General features: G+C 45.1%; 1 long non-coding RNA gene across 2 annotated transcripts; it reads right to left on the bottom strand.

Moving 5' to 3' along the window:
- Positions 1-6826: 6826 nt before the first annotated feature.
- On the bottom strand, positions 6827-13886 carry LOC129498346 (uncharacterized). 2 transcript variants are annotated; one of them, XR_008662109.1, is made up of 3 exons: positions 13821-13886; positions 10167-10269; positions 6827-7258 (listed from the first exon to the last, which is right to left on the bottom strand). It is a non-coding gene; the product is annotated as an uncharacterized LOC129498346 (long non-coding RNA). The 2 variants fall into 2 exon arrangements; XR_008662110.1 differs by lacking the exon at positions 13821-13886 and adding an exon at positions 13752-13813.
- Positions 13887-15477: the final 1591 nt, after the last annotated feature.

The following is a 15477-nucleotide window of genomic DNA, read 5'->3' on the forward strand; positions in this document are numbered from 1 at the left end:
ACACCTGGTTAGTGCACTGGTTGGTGGTCAACAGCAGAAACATACTGTGCTCATGTTCTGTGTTATTTTTAATTTTCTGCATATGTAATTGTGTAAATTATTAATACTTTATTACATCATTTGATGTGTCAGTTAAGGCCTTTCCAACTAACCTTTTGTTATGTTAGTGAAAGAGCATCATTGTAGGAAGCAGGATGAGGTAATACAAAGTTTTTTTTTCTGCTCCTGGCAGATACTACGAAATCTCCTTCCTTGCTAAAATATCTGCACCCTAGATAAAATACATTTTTTAAAAGATTTTATTTATTTATTTGAGAGAGAGAGAGAGTGCATGAGCAGGGACAGAAGGAGAGAGAGAAGCAGACTCCCTGCTGAGCAAGGACCCTGATATGGGGCTTGATCCCAGGGCCCTGGGGTCATGACCTAAGCTGAAGGCAGATGCTTCACCAACTGAGCCACCTAGGCACTTGTATAAAATACATTTTTAATGATTTGCTGGGTATATTAGCCAGGTATGTGCCCAATTGCACTATTTAACAAACCATCCCAATTTCAATGGCTTAAAAGAATTTTTTATTCTTCTGTTCATGGATCCTTGAGTTGGCTTCACTTTGGCCAGTGAAGACCAGACTCCAGGTTCTGGGTTCTAAGATTTAGGCTGAGGAAAGGGTCAACTTTACTGCACATCTCTCTCATCTTCCTTGAACCAGCTTCTGCTCACAGCAACTGGTCTACAACATAACTCATTCTGGGGTCTAGGCTGAAGGGGCAATGGCTGCTGAGGTGTGTATACTTCTCATGAAGATCACCGGAGCTCAGGAAGGCAAGCTTGACCACACAAGTGTCATCCAACCTCCATTGTATCGGAGCTACTACTATCCCATTGACCAAAGCAAGTCACATGGGCAAGCCCAAAGTCAAGGAGTGTGCAAGTGCACTCTGACTATTGTAAGTAAGGCCATTCTCCAGAGCAAAGATTTAAAACCAAAAATCAATCTACCACACTAAACTTGCCCTAAGCAGGTTCCCTGTCACCACCATCCCCACATCCTTTCAGAAAAGGAAAAAGGAAAAGTGAGCCTAAACTTAAGAAGAGTGTTTGGGGGGATGGTGATAAACATGCCAAATGCAGTGTTTCCCCATGGTCCAATCCCTTGGTATCAGGGACGTTCTTGGGAGATAAAGCTCTGGAGTCAGACAACTACAGAGATTTAAAACAATATACTATTAGTGGGAAATAGAACATGTATTTTAATCATTTATAGGTTAAATACTCCAAAATTTAGACAAACTACAGATTTCAATAACATAATTAATGTTTGACTCAATAGGTATATACAGAACTGTCTGTCCCCTGACTAATAGTGAGTACTCATAAACATGCTTGAAGCTTAAAATAAAAAGATTGACAATAAATTAGATTACAGAAAATCTCAGAGAACTGGTATTATATATGCTTAGTCTCTAAAAGTTTTGTAACTTAAATAAGAGTTTAATTACATAAAATGTAAAAAATATCTCATATATGTAGACATTGGAACATACACTTCTAAATATTTACTGGGCCCAGGAAGAAATAAGGATGCAAACTTTAATAACTCAACAGTAATAAAAAAAATCACAAATCAGAACTGGTGGAAAATGTTAAAAGGAGTACTTAGAGGCAAATGTATAGTTTAAAATATTCATGTCAGAAAAGAAAAATCTGACAATTAATGACCTAAGTGTCTTTAAGCTAGATTTTAAAAAACAGAAGAATAAGGCCAAAGAAAAGGGAAGGAAATGGAAAATACAAGCAAACAGCAATGAAATAGGAGACAAAGACACCATAGAGAGGACCAACAACTCAAAGAAGTTTCTTTAAAGAGACTGAAGAAAATGAATAAACTGTGTAGAAGCATTAGGAAACAAACCAAAACAAAAACAAAAAACAAATAGAATTATACTAAATATGAAACATTTAATACAAAAGGAACATTTATATACAAAAAGGAATTAAAAAGATCATATATGTTTGCTATGAACACTCATACAACAGTAAATGAGAAACTGTAGATTAAATGGAAAAGTGTCTAAGAAGATATTACTGATCTGAGGGTCCCAAGACCCCCCTCGGCGTTGACGGTTTGCTAGAAGGACTTGCAGGATTCAGCATACAGCCATACTCCTGGCTAGAATTTATTTTAGCAAAATCAGCAGAAGGTGAAGTCAGGAGGCAGCCAGACACAAACTTCCAGAGTCTTCTCCCAGTGGAGCCACACAGGAAGTGGTTCATTCCTCTAGAGTGGAGATGTGACAACACGGGTGAATTGCTGCCCATCAGAGGAGCTTAGGAGAGACCCGACGCCCAAGGTTTGCAATTGCTGCTCGTCACATTGGCACTCTACCTGGCACAAACCAAAATTCCAGACTCCCTGAAGGAGGGCAGGCGTGCAACTGAACCCCACCGTTTCTACAAACAGCTTGGGTACAATCAGCCACTCTGAACAGTTTGTAGAATGAGGGAAATCCTCCCCAAATCCTTGTTTCTGATGACAACCAATGATCAATCTTCCAAGCAAGCTTTTCTTTGCTAGGATAGCAATCTCAGGCCTGCTACAGTAACTTTTCCACACAATTATGTACCGAAACTAACTCAAAAAGAAACAGAAAGCCTGAATGGTTATGTAACCATTAAAAACAAAACAAAGCAAAACTAGATAAGTGGTTCCAAGTATTTCCATAAGTAAAATAATTCCAGGCAGAGATAGTTTTTAGTTCTACCAAACTTTCAAAGAATAGATCATTACAATAGATCAGTAAAATATCATGCAAACTCCTCCGAAAATTTAAGTTAACAGGTTGCACTCCCTGAATCAGCTCATATGAGGTAATAAACTTGATACTAGGCAGGAACAGAATGAGAAAAAAAAATTCAGGTCAGTCTCATTCTTGAATAAAGTTGTAAACATTCAATACAAAACTTATCAAAATAACTCCCAGAATCTATTACAAAAAAAAAAGAAAGAAAGAAAAAAAAAAAGAACTGATTTTTTTTTACTTGGAATGCAAATTTATAACCAGAAATATCTAGAAATGACATTTATAGATGAACTGATTAAAAGGAGAAAAAACATGGTTATTTCAACAGATTGAAAAATAGTATTTGGTACCTATTCATGACTTTGCTAAGATATATAATCCTAGTCCAGGAATTGATTAGAATCTACTTATCTGATAAAATCTATCAAGTATTTATTGAAAACAACATTCTTGATGATATAACATCAGAAATATTTCAAATCAGAAATTAGATATACATACTTACCATTACCATTAATATTCATTGTTACTGGAGCTATACACAATGCTGTAACATCACAAACAAAAATTAGAGAAATATAATGTATGTGAATATTGGTAAGCAAGAAATATAACTCATTTACATGCAATGTTTTTCTATGGGTTAAGCATAAATAATCTGTAGATGAAGTATTAGAACTGATGACCAAGTTTGCTAGATATATAAGATTAATTCAGAAAAGTCCATCATATTTATATATACCAGTAATTATGGTTTATAAAACATAACTCTTCATAATATACAATTTTAAAAGATTTATTTATTTATTTGAGAGAGAGAGAGCCCACGAGTGGAAGAGCAGAGGCAGAGGAAGAGAGAGGCAGACAGTACAATATAGTAATCATTTTATGACATTCCCATCAAAGATACATAACTGGAACTTAATCTATAGGAAATATCCAATTTAACTTGAGAAAAGGTTCACAAAATAACAGGCCTGCAATCTTCAAAACTGTCCCCATGAAAGTCAAGGAAAGGTCATGGAAATATTCTAGACCAAAGGAGCCTAAAGAGCCATGACAACCAAAGGTAATGTAAGATTCTGAACTGATTCCTTTCACTATGAAGGACATTACTGGAACAATCTGTAAAGATTGAATGGAGATTGAGGATTCGAAGGTAGTAAAGCATCAACATTAATTTCATGAGGTTCATGGTTGCATTGCAGTTAAGCAGGAGAGTGTTCTTGTTTATAGGAAATGCACACTAATGGGGGATCTGGTTGGTAACATTCTCAAATGATTCAGAAGAAAGTTCCTTGTGCTGTACCTGAAATTTTTCCATAAATCCTTAAAAAAATTTAAGAAAGAAAGAAAAGAAGAAAGGTAATGATAAACATAATACTCAGGTTACTGGTTTCCTGTGGTGATGAAAGAAGGGGATGGGATAAGAAGGAGCCTCCAAGTAGCTGCAGTGATAGATCTCATGATCCTCTGTTCTGAAGTTGGGAAGTGACCTCATGGGTGTTCATTTTACTACATGCCATAATTTACAAATATGTAGCATTTAATATTTGTGTTTATACAATATTATAATGATTTTAAGATCTTATGTTTTAAAGGCCATCGGATCTGGAGCATAGCAGATCTGACTTTGAAATCTGCTGTGTCATTTACTACTACCCACACCAACTTGATCAAGATACTTAAGCTTGCTGAGCTTAGGCTTCCTTATCTGGAGAACAAGAATAATTAACCACAGAACTGCTGTAAAGATTCAGTGATAATATACACTATTAATGTCCTTTAGCAAAAGCCTACCGGAAATACACTTGTATGTAAACAGGCTTAATTACTCCATGAAATGAGGCAGAATGTACATTATAATGAGCCACGGGGTGCTCCCCGCAGGGGGTGTAAGAAAGAACTTACTAGAGAATTGGATCTTTGGTTGCAGCATTTGGTGGAAGATCTAAGGAAGTGGAGTTTGCCCTAGATTGGATGGTGTCACGAAGCTGGGGTGATACTATAACTGGTATCTTGACAAATCCTACCTACAGGGAGGAACACCAGTGTGAGAAAAAGCTGTAGATGGCAGAGTCCTTAACACCCTTTCAGTGAGTGAGAGCCATGTTTGGTGGTTCATGTCACACAGTGACCTCGTCAATACTCTGTGATCATCGATGTCCAAGTGGAGAGAAGCACCGTCTAGATGTGGGCCTCAGACTATCTTGTAACAACACTGAGGTCTAATTATGATCTTCAGATCAGTTGCCAATATTAGGGGCTGTTTTTGTTAGTTTTCAACCTAAACATTTGGCACAGTGTTTTAGCTCCCTTGATCAGGGGCGTTGAACTGGGTAGACCAGGCAAACATCAGCCGCTGCACCCCCTTCCAGAATCTCAGGTGGGTCTTTTCTTCTCTGGCTTTGCCACTAATCATACTAAAGTGATCACACTGTTGCAATGCAAAAGATAGATTGGTCAGACTTAAGTTCATCTACTTTAACATTGTCTTGCTCTATCAAATCCTTTTAAAATATTTCCTGTCCTGAGAAAACCCATCAAATCCTATAGTCGAGGATATCTGCGGGATGTCAAAGATACCCATTATTTGGATAATGGCCACATTAGATAAATATGGATGAAAATCTGGAATTGATTTAATATCAGTATGTATTTGCAACAGGACTTTTAGAACCAATTGTGTTAATGTTCCTATTCGAGTGGGGACTTTACCAAATTGGCTGAAGTATTTCAAATACATTTATAGTATTTACTTTTATGGTTCTGAGGTAATAAGCTATTTTGATGTGTATGTCCACATGCTCCAGAGCCTTCAAGCAGCCATGGCTCCTAAGTTTTCTGACTCCAGACCTCAGGATTTTTCCTGTATATCACCAAGATGTAGAAATGGGGCCAATAAATCATATCAAGCAATGTATATTCTTCTAGATATAAACAAAATTCTTTTTTTTAATTTTTTTTATAAAAAAAATTCTTGTATCTCCAGTTACATCTTCTATTTTGATCATGCTTATTGCTTCTCTTTTTTTTTTTCATGTCTTCATTAATCATTACAAAGAACACAGATTTGGGTTGTATTGATTAACCTCAAATTGTTTTCTACTTTCATTGCCTAATTTTTCCTCATTATCTTCTTCCTTCTACTTGCTGTATTCATTATTCTTTTATCAAGCTCTGTTTATTGACTTTCAGGGTCTTGACCTTGACCTCCAGCACTCAAGCCTACAGTAGTGACCTACAGTAATGAGGACACCCATTCTCACCACATCCCTTTTAAAACCACTCTAGGGCAGCCCGGGTGGCTCAGCAGTTTAGTGCCGCCTTCGGCTCAGGGCATGATCGTAGAGACCCAGGATCTTGTCCCATGTCGGGCTCCCTGCATGGAGCCTGCTTCTGTCTCTGCCTCTGCCTCTGCCTCTGCTGTGCTGTGCCTGTGCTGTGTGTGTGTGTGTGTGTGTGTGTGTGTGTGTGATGAATAAATAAATAAAATCTTTAAAACAAACAAACAACACTCTAGTCGGGCTCTGTGCCTGCCACTCCACGGAAGCTGCTCCTCAGCCCCCGTGACCTGCATTTTGTTAACTTCCACAGATAACCTGCCTCTTACCTTATGTATGGATAGGGATGGATCCATTGCCACCTGCATTCCCCTTGAAACACTTCAATGTTCTCCAGCGCATCCCTTTTCTCAATCTAACTGGCCATCTCCTCAAACTCACTTGTTACTTTGGATAAGTAACAAACCTCTCATCCCCCAAACCTCCTGACCAAAAATCTGGCAGATCTGGTCCCCAGAGCATGACAATCAACACTCTCTCAATATACAAGGAGAGTATGTAATAGCAGGTAATAATCATGTATATAACCATTATTTTCTTGATTCATTCATGTTTAAAATAACAAAAAGATTTCAATTTAAAATTTTTATTCAAATTCAGAAAAATAATTTTAGAAAAATATTTCATGTTTGAACGAAAATTTGTACTTTCCAAACAAAAATTTACAACTTGCAGTTCATAGTGTTTTAAAACTTAAATAAAAAGCTTATGTTGGCACATAGAAAGACAGCATCCAAGTACTTGCTATCTGCATTCTTTGTCCGTAATGCGGTGCTCCCACCAGGGTTACCATTCAGAGTCAGGGAGGTTCACCCCTCTCACGACCAGTGAATCTTAGACCAGTGTCATCTGCAAAATCTCCAAATACGATGCTGTTAGGATGACCACAGGAAGTTATAAAAATCCTAGTGCTCAGTTATCATTTAGTATCACTTACTTGGACATTTTCAAAGTAAAATGACTGTTGATTTTTGCCTTCAGTTCCTTCCCATGCATACTGGTATCCGTAAATCTCTTATTCAGAAAGTCCTCGTAGAAGGGAATAGAGGTAACTTCCAGGGTTAAGAGAGGGCAAAAAATAGGTGGTGGAGTAAGTAACACCTGGAACAGCTCTGAAGCAGAAAGAGAAATCCCATTTTCACATCTCTGCACAAATCTCCTGTAGGGTCCTTAGAGTCCAGCGTAATGAAGATTACATCTGGCCAGATGACTTTTCCTGCACTACTTTCCATACCTGTTACTACGTACTTGCCGCAAACTCAAGGATGTTAAGGAAGACATTTCTGCTAAATAATACTTTGTGTTTAGCTTAAAAAATACAAAGCCAGTTTCCAAAAGTATAAACTCACCCCAACTGAGAATTGTTACAACACAGACAAAACTTGATGCAGTATATCCTTGTCTCTAGTAAATTGCAAATAGAAGTAGCAGCTTTATTCATGCAACATGGCTTTTGGCCTGGCCAGGAGCTGAAGGTTTAGCGGGGGTGGGGAGTGGGAGGAGGTGATGCAGGAAGACAGGGGAACACCTGTCAGGTGGTGATGAGTACAACACGGGACACTGCGGCAGGGTAAAGAGACCGACAGGCAGCAGGGGAGTGGGGCTGCTTGTGTACTCAGAACCATGTGTTAGCTTAGGTTGGGTATGCTGTGCTGACAAATTAACCCCTGAAGCTCACTTGCTTAGCATGACAAAAGTTCATTTCTTATTCACACTCTCTGTCCACCATGAGTCAGCAGTGGGCTCTGCTCTACTGATTCATTCAGGGACAGAGATAAATGGAGATCATACCGCCTGGGACGGGATATCCCCATCGTCCCTCCATAGCTGCTGCAGTGGTAGACACCAACCACAGGGTCATGTGTGACCTTTAAGTCTCCATACCCAATTGGCTGGACTAGTGTCGTGCTCCCTCCTACTGCAAGAGGGCTGAGAAATTAGGGGAGCTCATTCATGGGTGTCCCATGAGTAAACAACATCTCCATCACTGGTGTTCAAGGAATCTTCTCTGACACAGTGAAATCTGACCAGAAATTTAATAAAGGAAAGAGGGAAGGCATATGGATATTTGGAGACAAAATTTACGAATCTGACAAAATATATCCTGCCTGCTATTTGTTTTTAGTGAACAGCTACACCATTTGTTTTTACCATCCCCCACCCCCACCAAAGGACTGGGTTGTTTGATATATATATATATATATATATATATATATATATATATCACACACACACACACACACACACACACATTTTAATGTAGGCTCCATGTCCAGCATGGAGTCCAATGTGAGGCTTGAACTCCACATTTCTTAATTAGATATTCTGATAGGAATAACTAATTATCTCAAAAATCTGCCCCTTCCTCCCTCCGTCACTCCTATCCCTATCACTGCTTGGTTCAAGTAGTAACACCTTTCCTTGATTAATAGTCCTCCATGTAACATCACTGTAATGTTCACTTTTAACATGGATTAACATCACTGCTCATGTAACACCATTGCTTTTACTTTACCCCCTTCAGTAACATGCCCCCATCAGGATAAGAATTTAGAATTCACCCTTAGAATTAAAATAAAATAATTCAAAAGGCTGACGAGCCCATTCCTGATCCATACTAACCCACATCCCCAACTTTCTCACTCAGTGCTTTTCCACATAGACTCTATTGCTTTCTTATTACCTATTTAAAGCTTTAGCCTTGACAGATAACACACAGGGCTCTGAACATGACTTCAGGGACTCCTGGAATAAAGTTAGCAAATAGAGTGGAACAATGGGGAAAAAAAAGAGTTCATTTAAAAAATTAATGTTTACAAAATAGCTCTTTGAAATAAATCCTATAAACATTTAACAAACATTATTATTTCTGACACTTATTGCTAAGTTAGAATACTACATAGAATTGTTTTCATTTCAGGAGGAAATGGAGTGAAGGTATTTTGAATACCAGCAGGCTTGAAGACCATTTATAACCCTTAGGCCTTAAATAGAAGAACTCCCAGGTAACCTGTTCCCACAGGCAGCACAGCCCAGTAGAGTGGGACTAAACCCTAAATTTGTGTTTTCCCTTCTCCCATAACCAGCGCTGTGTATTCAGACAAGTTACTTCATTTTTTGACGCATTAGCTTCTTTGCTGAACTCATCCCAAAACACTTGTAAAGGGTGTTTTAAGTAATCAATAAAAGAAAATCCATTTATTACCAAGCATATGTGCATTGTTTCATACCTGCCTTAAAACCATATAAAGTGTAAAATTTGACAATGTCAGTTTCATCAACCTAAATCCATGTTAAAAGTGAACATTAAAAAAAATCACAACGAAATTTCAAAATACACATTTGCAGCCTCATAAAACCTGAACTTTATAAGCACTTTAAAATATTATCAGAAACACAGCTTTGATAATAATTGTTTGAAAGTTATATTAAAACATAATCTGCTATGCTGTACATGTGCATTTAAATGCAGTAATCCCAAAATTCAATATATAATGAAGGAGACTCCTCCTAAGAATTCTAAATTATTTTTAAGTTATCAACATAATTTTGGTAGTGTAAGTTCACAGAGTTAAGTCCCTACCCAGTCAATGCTGGTATCTATGTCACACCAGGAAGCCTTTACATATATAGATAGGGATACGGATTCCCTGTGAATTGGTCAAGGACCCTGCCAGGTCCTCCAGGAAGTACAGGCAGCCCCAGGGAGGTGCTGATGCAGGAGTGAGAGCTGTCTCTTAGCTCAGGGGCCTTCGAGCAGCAGGGCAGGGCGGGGCAGGGGGATAGGGGTCAGGTGGGGGGGTAGGGTCAGAGACACAGGAAGGGACCTGCCTGACAGGTGCCATGTCATATCAGATCAGGGTTTCTTTTCATGTCATTCAGTGTTTACCAACCCTGCCTCCAGACAAATACATACAAAACAAAGTCTTAGCTTCAGGAAAATGGAGTTTCAGAGTTTTGGTTACAGAGTTTCTGAGCCAAAAAGCCCTCTTTCCTTCCTTTAATTTCTGGTTTTCTGACCTAATGTCCTGAAGATACCGATTTCTTTAAGTGGTCAGCATTTTCAGTGTTCTAGTTCTCCAGCTCCGACTTTCCATCATTTAAATCCTTGGCTATTTATCACCTAGAGAAGAAAAGAAAGGAATATTTGAGGATGCAAAGATTCTTACCACAAATCTTTTACCAAAGCCTCCTTAACTGACTAAACTGTCTCTTGCTGTCTCCAAGATCACCACTTGACTTCTTTCCAGGCCTTCTTTGGAAAAAGGACCCTTTCCTATCCAGTTTCTCCACTCCTCCTCCCCCACACCCTTAGGCCTGCAGTCACAGAGAAGGTTTGAAAATGCAAATCTGATCAAGCCCTGCCCTTACTTAAAGTCTTTCAGAAACTTCCCATTTACTGGCTCTGGGATGAAACCTCATTTATCTAATAGGAGTCTAAGGACTTTGGGGCCTGGATCGAGTTAGCCTGTCCCCTCCTCTCTGGCTCCCACTCCCTTCCCTCATCTCTCAAGGCACATTTAGGACTTACTCATCTTCAAAGTATCAAGCTTTCTTACACCTTTAATGCCTTTTCACTCTTGCCCCTCAGCTTGGAAAACTTCCCGGTTTTAGCTCTCAGCTTGATGCATCGCTAGGAAAAGCCATCAGTGATTATATTTGCACACAAGCACACACACTCTCGCAGGGAAATGAGACTCAATCCAGACTGCACAGATACAAACACTGGCTTGGCCGCTTATGAGCCCTGAGACCTTTGGCACCTAGGTCTCTATGCCTCAGTTTCATCTGTAAATGGGAGTAATGCCACGAGTGTAAAGATTTAATGACTTGAATTATGTTTAATACAGTATATGTGCTATGTAAATGTTGCTATACCTCTTAATAGACGCATTGAGGACGTATATGTGCTTGACCCTTTTCATTTATTCCTTTTTCTTTTTTTCTAGAGTGTGTGTGGGAGCGGTGGGCGGAGGGGCCGAGGGAGGAGGAGGGAATCCTAGGTAGATACCCTGCTAAGCATGGAGCCAAACTCAGGAGCTCAGTCTCCTAACCCTGAGATCTGGATGGACCTGAGCCAAAATCAAGTGTCAGGCACTTCGCCGACTGAGCCACCCAGATGCCCTGATGTCTCGCCCTTTTCTTAGTGGTTTCACATGTCTTGGGTCTTAAGACAGGGTAAAGGGCCTCTACTTTGAGTTCTGGCAGCCCCTCCAAAAAACACTGCCCTAAGTGTTTTGTAACTTCGCTCCTTGAGGGTAGGACACATACCATGTGTATCGTTGTATCCCACAATATCCTGATGACATGGGAGACCTTGGTTCTTGTCTCAAGGAGTCAAAGAATGAATCTCGTGGACACAGGAGAGTGAGTAAAGGGTTAGAAGTTTATTAAGCAAAGTTAGAGGAAGCTCTCAGAAGTGAGAGGAGTCCGGACAGGGTTGCCACTGAAGGCTTGTAGGGTTCATCTTTCACTGAAAGCCTAATTCAGGGAACCTAATCCTTTTTAATATCTCCATTTATATCACCATTGAGTAGGGACTAGTGATAACATCTTTAATGGCTTACTCCCTTTTTATTTTTTTAAAGATTTTATTTATTCATGAGAGACAGAGAGAGAGAGAGAGAGAGAGAGAGAGAGAGAGAGAGAGGGGCAGAGACAGGCAGGGGAAGAAGCAGGCTCCTGCAGGGAGCCCGATGTGGGATCCTGGACCCTGGGATCACAACCTGAGCCACTCCCTTTTTAGAGTCCCATGATTTTGTTGGTTACCTTAGGGCAGGTTGGTCTGGCTTATTCCCTGGTTTCCTTACACTTCAACATTTTTGGGATTTTTGTGAGCCTACTTCTGTGGCCCCCTACCTAGCCCTGCCTAGCCCCATTTTTTCTCCTAACTCATTAACGGTGCCTGGTATTTTGTATGCGTGAATAAATGGATTTGATTTTAACCTGCCACCTCTTAGCAAAGTACTTTGCAAAGTGTTTTGTATGATTTACCTTCTCATCCCCTCTGATGTTTATCCCTCCTCTGCTAAAACTCGCCTTCCCAAGTCTCCAGTGCCTGAGAGTTGCCAAATCCGTATCTTGGCAACATTTAACTCAGCTGACCACTGTCTTCCTAAGACATATTTCTCCTGGCATCCGTGTTGGAGGAGTGTTGATGGGATAAGTTTTGAAGTATTGTGGGTGATGTAGTGGCTCACAGATCATCTGTGGTACACAAGCGTCTGCTGGCTGTTGGAGCCTGAAATGTCTAAAATGGTACAGTGTGGAAATCTAAAGACAACTGGATCAATGTAGACCATGAAACTGCTGTAGGTCCTATGTATCCGCCGGTGGTAACTTTTGCAGAGGCTTGACTGGACAACAGTCCAGGGAAGCCACCAGAACACCACAGCAGCACGTGTACCTACACTTTCAAGCCCAGATTTACTACCACTCTCTCCTTGCCTATTTCCCCACTAACTCCTTTGGTAAGAAACATGTACATTCATAAGCAATTTTAGGTCCCATTCCAGTGGTCTCTCATGGGCCAAGTATCTCGTTAATAATTACTTTACGTGACATGCGAAATTAAGCATGGATTCAAAGTCACATGATTAGCAGGAAAGAGCAGGAGGCAAATTCCCTGCACTAACTTACACCACTGGTCCTCAACCCTAAATGCTTATCAAAATAATGCAAAGGCTTTGGGTTCCACAGTAAAGGTACTGAATTGGATTCTCTAGGAAGGTAGGACTTAGACATGTATAATTTATAAAGGCTCCCATGAAAAATTGGACGACTTGCCCTGATTAAGAACCAGGCATCAGATGAATAGTAGGAACAGACATCCAGAGACTGGAGAAACAGCTCCTCACTAGCAAAGACGTAAGCATGAGATCACAAGTGACCATTCCTTAAGGAAAGTCTTAAAAATTGTCATAGCATGCCAGGAGACTTTGCTTGTTATAAGCCACATGGTAATGAAAAAAATTGGGGGGCACCTGGGTTGCTCAGCAGTTGAGCTTCTACTGGTGGCTCAGGGAGTGATCCTGGAGACCTGGGATCGAGTCCCATATTGGGCTCCCTGCAGGAGCCTGCTTCTCCCTCTGCCTGTGTCTCTGCCTCTCTCTCTGTGCCTCTTGTGAATAAGTAAAATCTTTAAATTAAGAAAAATTCAATTAAAATGCACAGGTTTCTTGATGGATCTTCCATTCTAACGCTGAACGAAGTAATCACAGTACACAAATGAGCTCGCCTCTACTCTCCAAGAGTGAGGCTATTTTTGCTGAAAACTATTTGAAACATGTCCTAACAATTCTGCTTTTCCACAGCAGATAATCAAGACTGAAATAAAGCTCTTTCACAGAACTCTCATACTCATCACGGCGCCTGTATCTTGGGGAGTGTCGGGTAAGAGTCACAAAGAAAGGTTTAGGCTGAAACTCAAAAACATAATTTAGGCTTTTCCAGGAGGAGTTGGAACTAAGTTTATGCTCCTCTGGACGCCTGACTAAAAGCAGATTAAGTCTTAAAGAAAATAACTGGTACAATCATCATGTTGAACAACACATTAAAAACAAAAAAATCACTCAATACATGGAACTGAATTCTGTTCCTAGGCACCTGGAGCAGAACGAATGCAGGACACTGTCGCTCTCTACAGAGAACGCAGAAAGGGCAATACAGCCTCACCCGTGCTGTGAGGGCTCCGGTGCGAGCTTCCGCGGCCGCTAACTCCCATCACTGCCCTCCGCCGCCGCCGACGAGTGGAAGGGCCCCCCGCAGCCCACCGCCCCGCAGGCCCCCGCCAGCCCCCAGGCCCCCCCGCAGCCCACCGCCCCGCAGGCCCCCGCCAGCCCCCAGGGCCCCCCCCCCCGCAGCCCACCGCCCCGCAGGCCCCGCCAGCCCCAGGCCCCCCCCCGCAGCCCACCGCCCCGCAGGCCCCCGCCAGCCCCCAGGCCCCCCCCGCAGCCCACCGCCCCGCAGGCCCCCGCCAGCCCCCAGGCCCGCCCCCCGCAGCCCACCGCCCCGCAGGCCCCCGCCAGCCCCAGGCCCCCGCAGCCCACCGCCCCGCAGGCCCCGCCAGCCCCAGCCCCGCAGCCCACCGCCCCGCAGGCCCCCGCCAGCCCCCAGGCCCCCGCAGCCCACCGCCCCGCAGGCCCCCGCCAGCCCCCAGGCCCCCCCGCAGCCCACCGCCCCGCAGGCCCCCGCCAGCCCCCAGGCCCCCCCCGCAGCCCACCGCCCCGCAGGCCCCCGCCAGCCCCCAGGCCCCCCCCCGCAGCCCACCGCCCCGCAGGCCCCCGCCAGCCCCCAGGCCCCCCCCGCAGCCCACCGCCCCGCAGGCCCCCGCCAGCCCCCAGGCCCCCCCCCCGCAGCCCACCGCCCCGCAGGCCCCGCCAGCCCCCAGGCCCCCCCCCGCAGCCCACCGCCCCGCAGGCCCCCGCCAGCCCCCAGGCCCCCCCGCAGCCCACCGCCCCGCAGGCCCCGCCAGCCCCCAGGCCCCCCCCCCGCAGCCCACCGCCCCGCAGGCCCCGCCAGCCCCCAGGCCCCCGCAGCCCACCGCCCCGCAGGCCCCGCCAGCCCCCAGGCCCCCCCCCCGCAGCCCACCGCCCCGCAGGCCCCCGCCAGCCCCCAGGCCCCCCCCCCGCAGCCCACCGCCCCGCAGGCCCCCGCCAGCCCCCAGGCCCGCCCCCCCGCAGCCCACCGCCCCGCAGGCCCCCGCCAGCCCCCAGGCCCCCCCAGCCCCAGCCCCCGCAGCCCACCGCCCCGCAGGCCCCCGCCAGCCCCCAGGCCCCCCCGCAGCCCACCGCCCCGCAGGCCCCCGCCAGCCCCCAGGCCCCCCCGCAGCCCACCGCCCCGCAGGCCCCCGCCAGCCCCCAGGCCCCCCCCCGCAGCCCACCGCCCCGCAGGCCCCCGCCAGCCCCCAGGCCCCCCCGCAGCCCACCGCCCCGCAGGCCCCCGCCAGCCCCCAGGGCCCCCCCCCGCAGCCCACCGCCCCGCAGGCCCCGCCAGCCCCCAGGCCCCCCCCCCGCAGCCCACCGCCCCGCAGGCCCCCGCCAGCCCCAGGCCCCCCCCGCAGCCCACCGCCCCGCAGGCCCCCGCCAGCCCCCAGGCCCCCCCCCGCAGCCCACCGCCCCGCAGGCCCCCGCCAGCCCCCAGGCCCCCGCAGCCCACCGCCCCGCAGGCCCCGCCAGCCCCCAGGCCCCCCCCCGCAGCCCACCGCCCCGCAGGCCCCCGCCAGCCCCCAGGCCCCCCCCCCGCAGCCCACCGCCCCGCAGGCCCCCGCCAGCCCCCAGGCCCGCCCCCCGCAGCCCACCGCCCCGCAGCCCCCGCCAGCCCCCAGGCCCCC

Source organism: Nyctereutes procyonoides, unplaced genomic scaffold (assembly GCF_905146905.1).
Source record: "Nyctereutes procyonoides isolate TBG_1078 unplaced genomic scaffold, NYPRO_anot_genome, whole genome shotgun sequence".
NCBI lineage: Eukaryota > Metazoa > Chordata > Mammalia > Carnivora > Canidae > Nyctereutes > Nyctereutes procyonoides.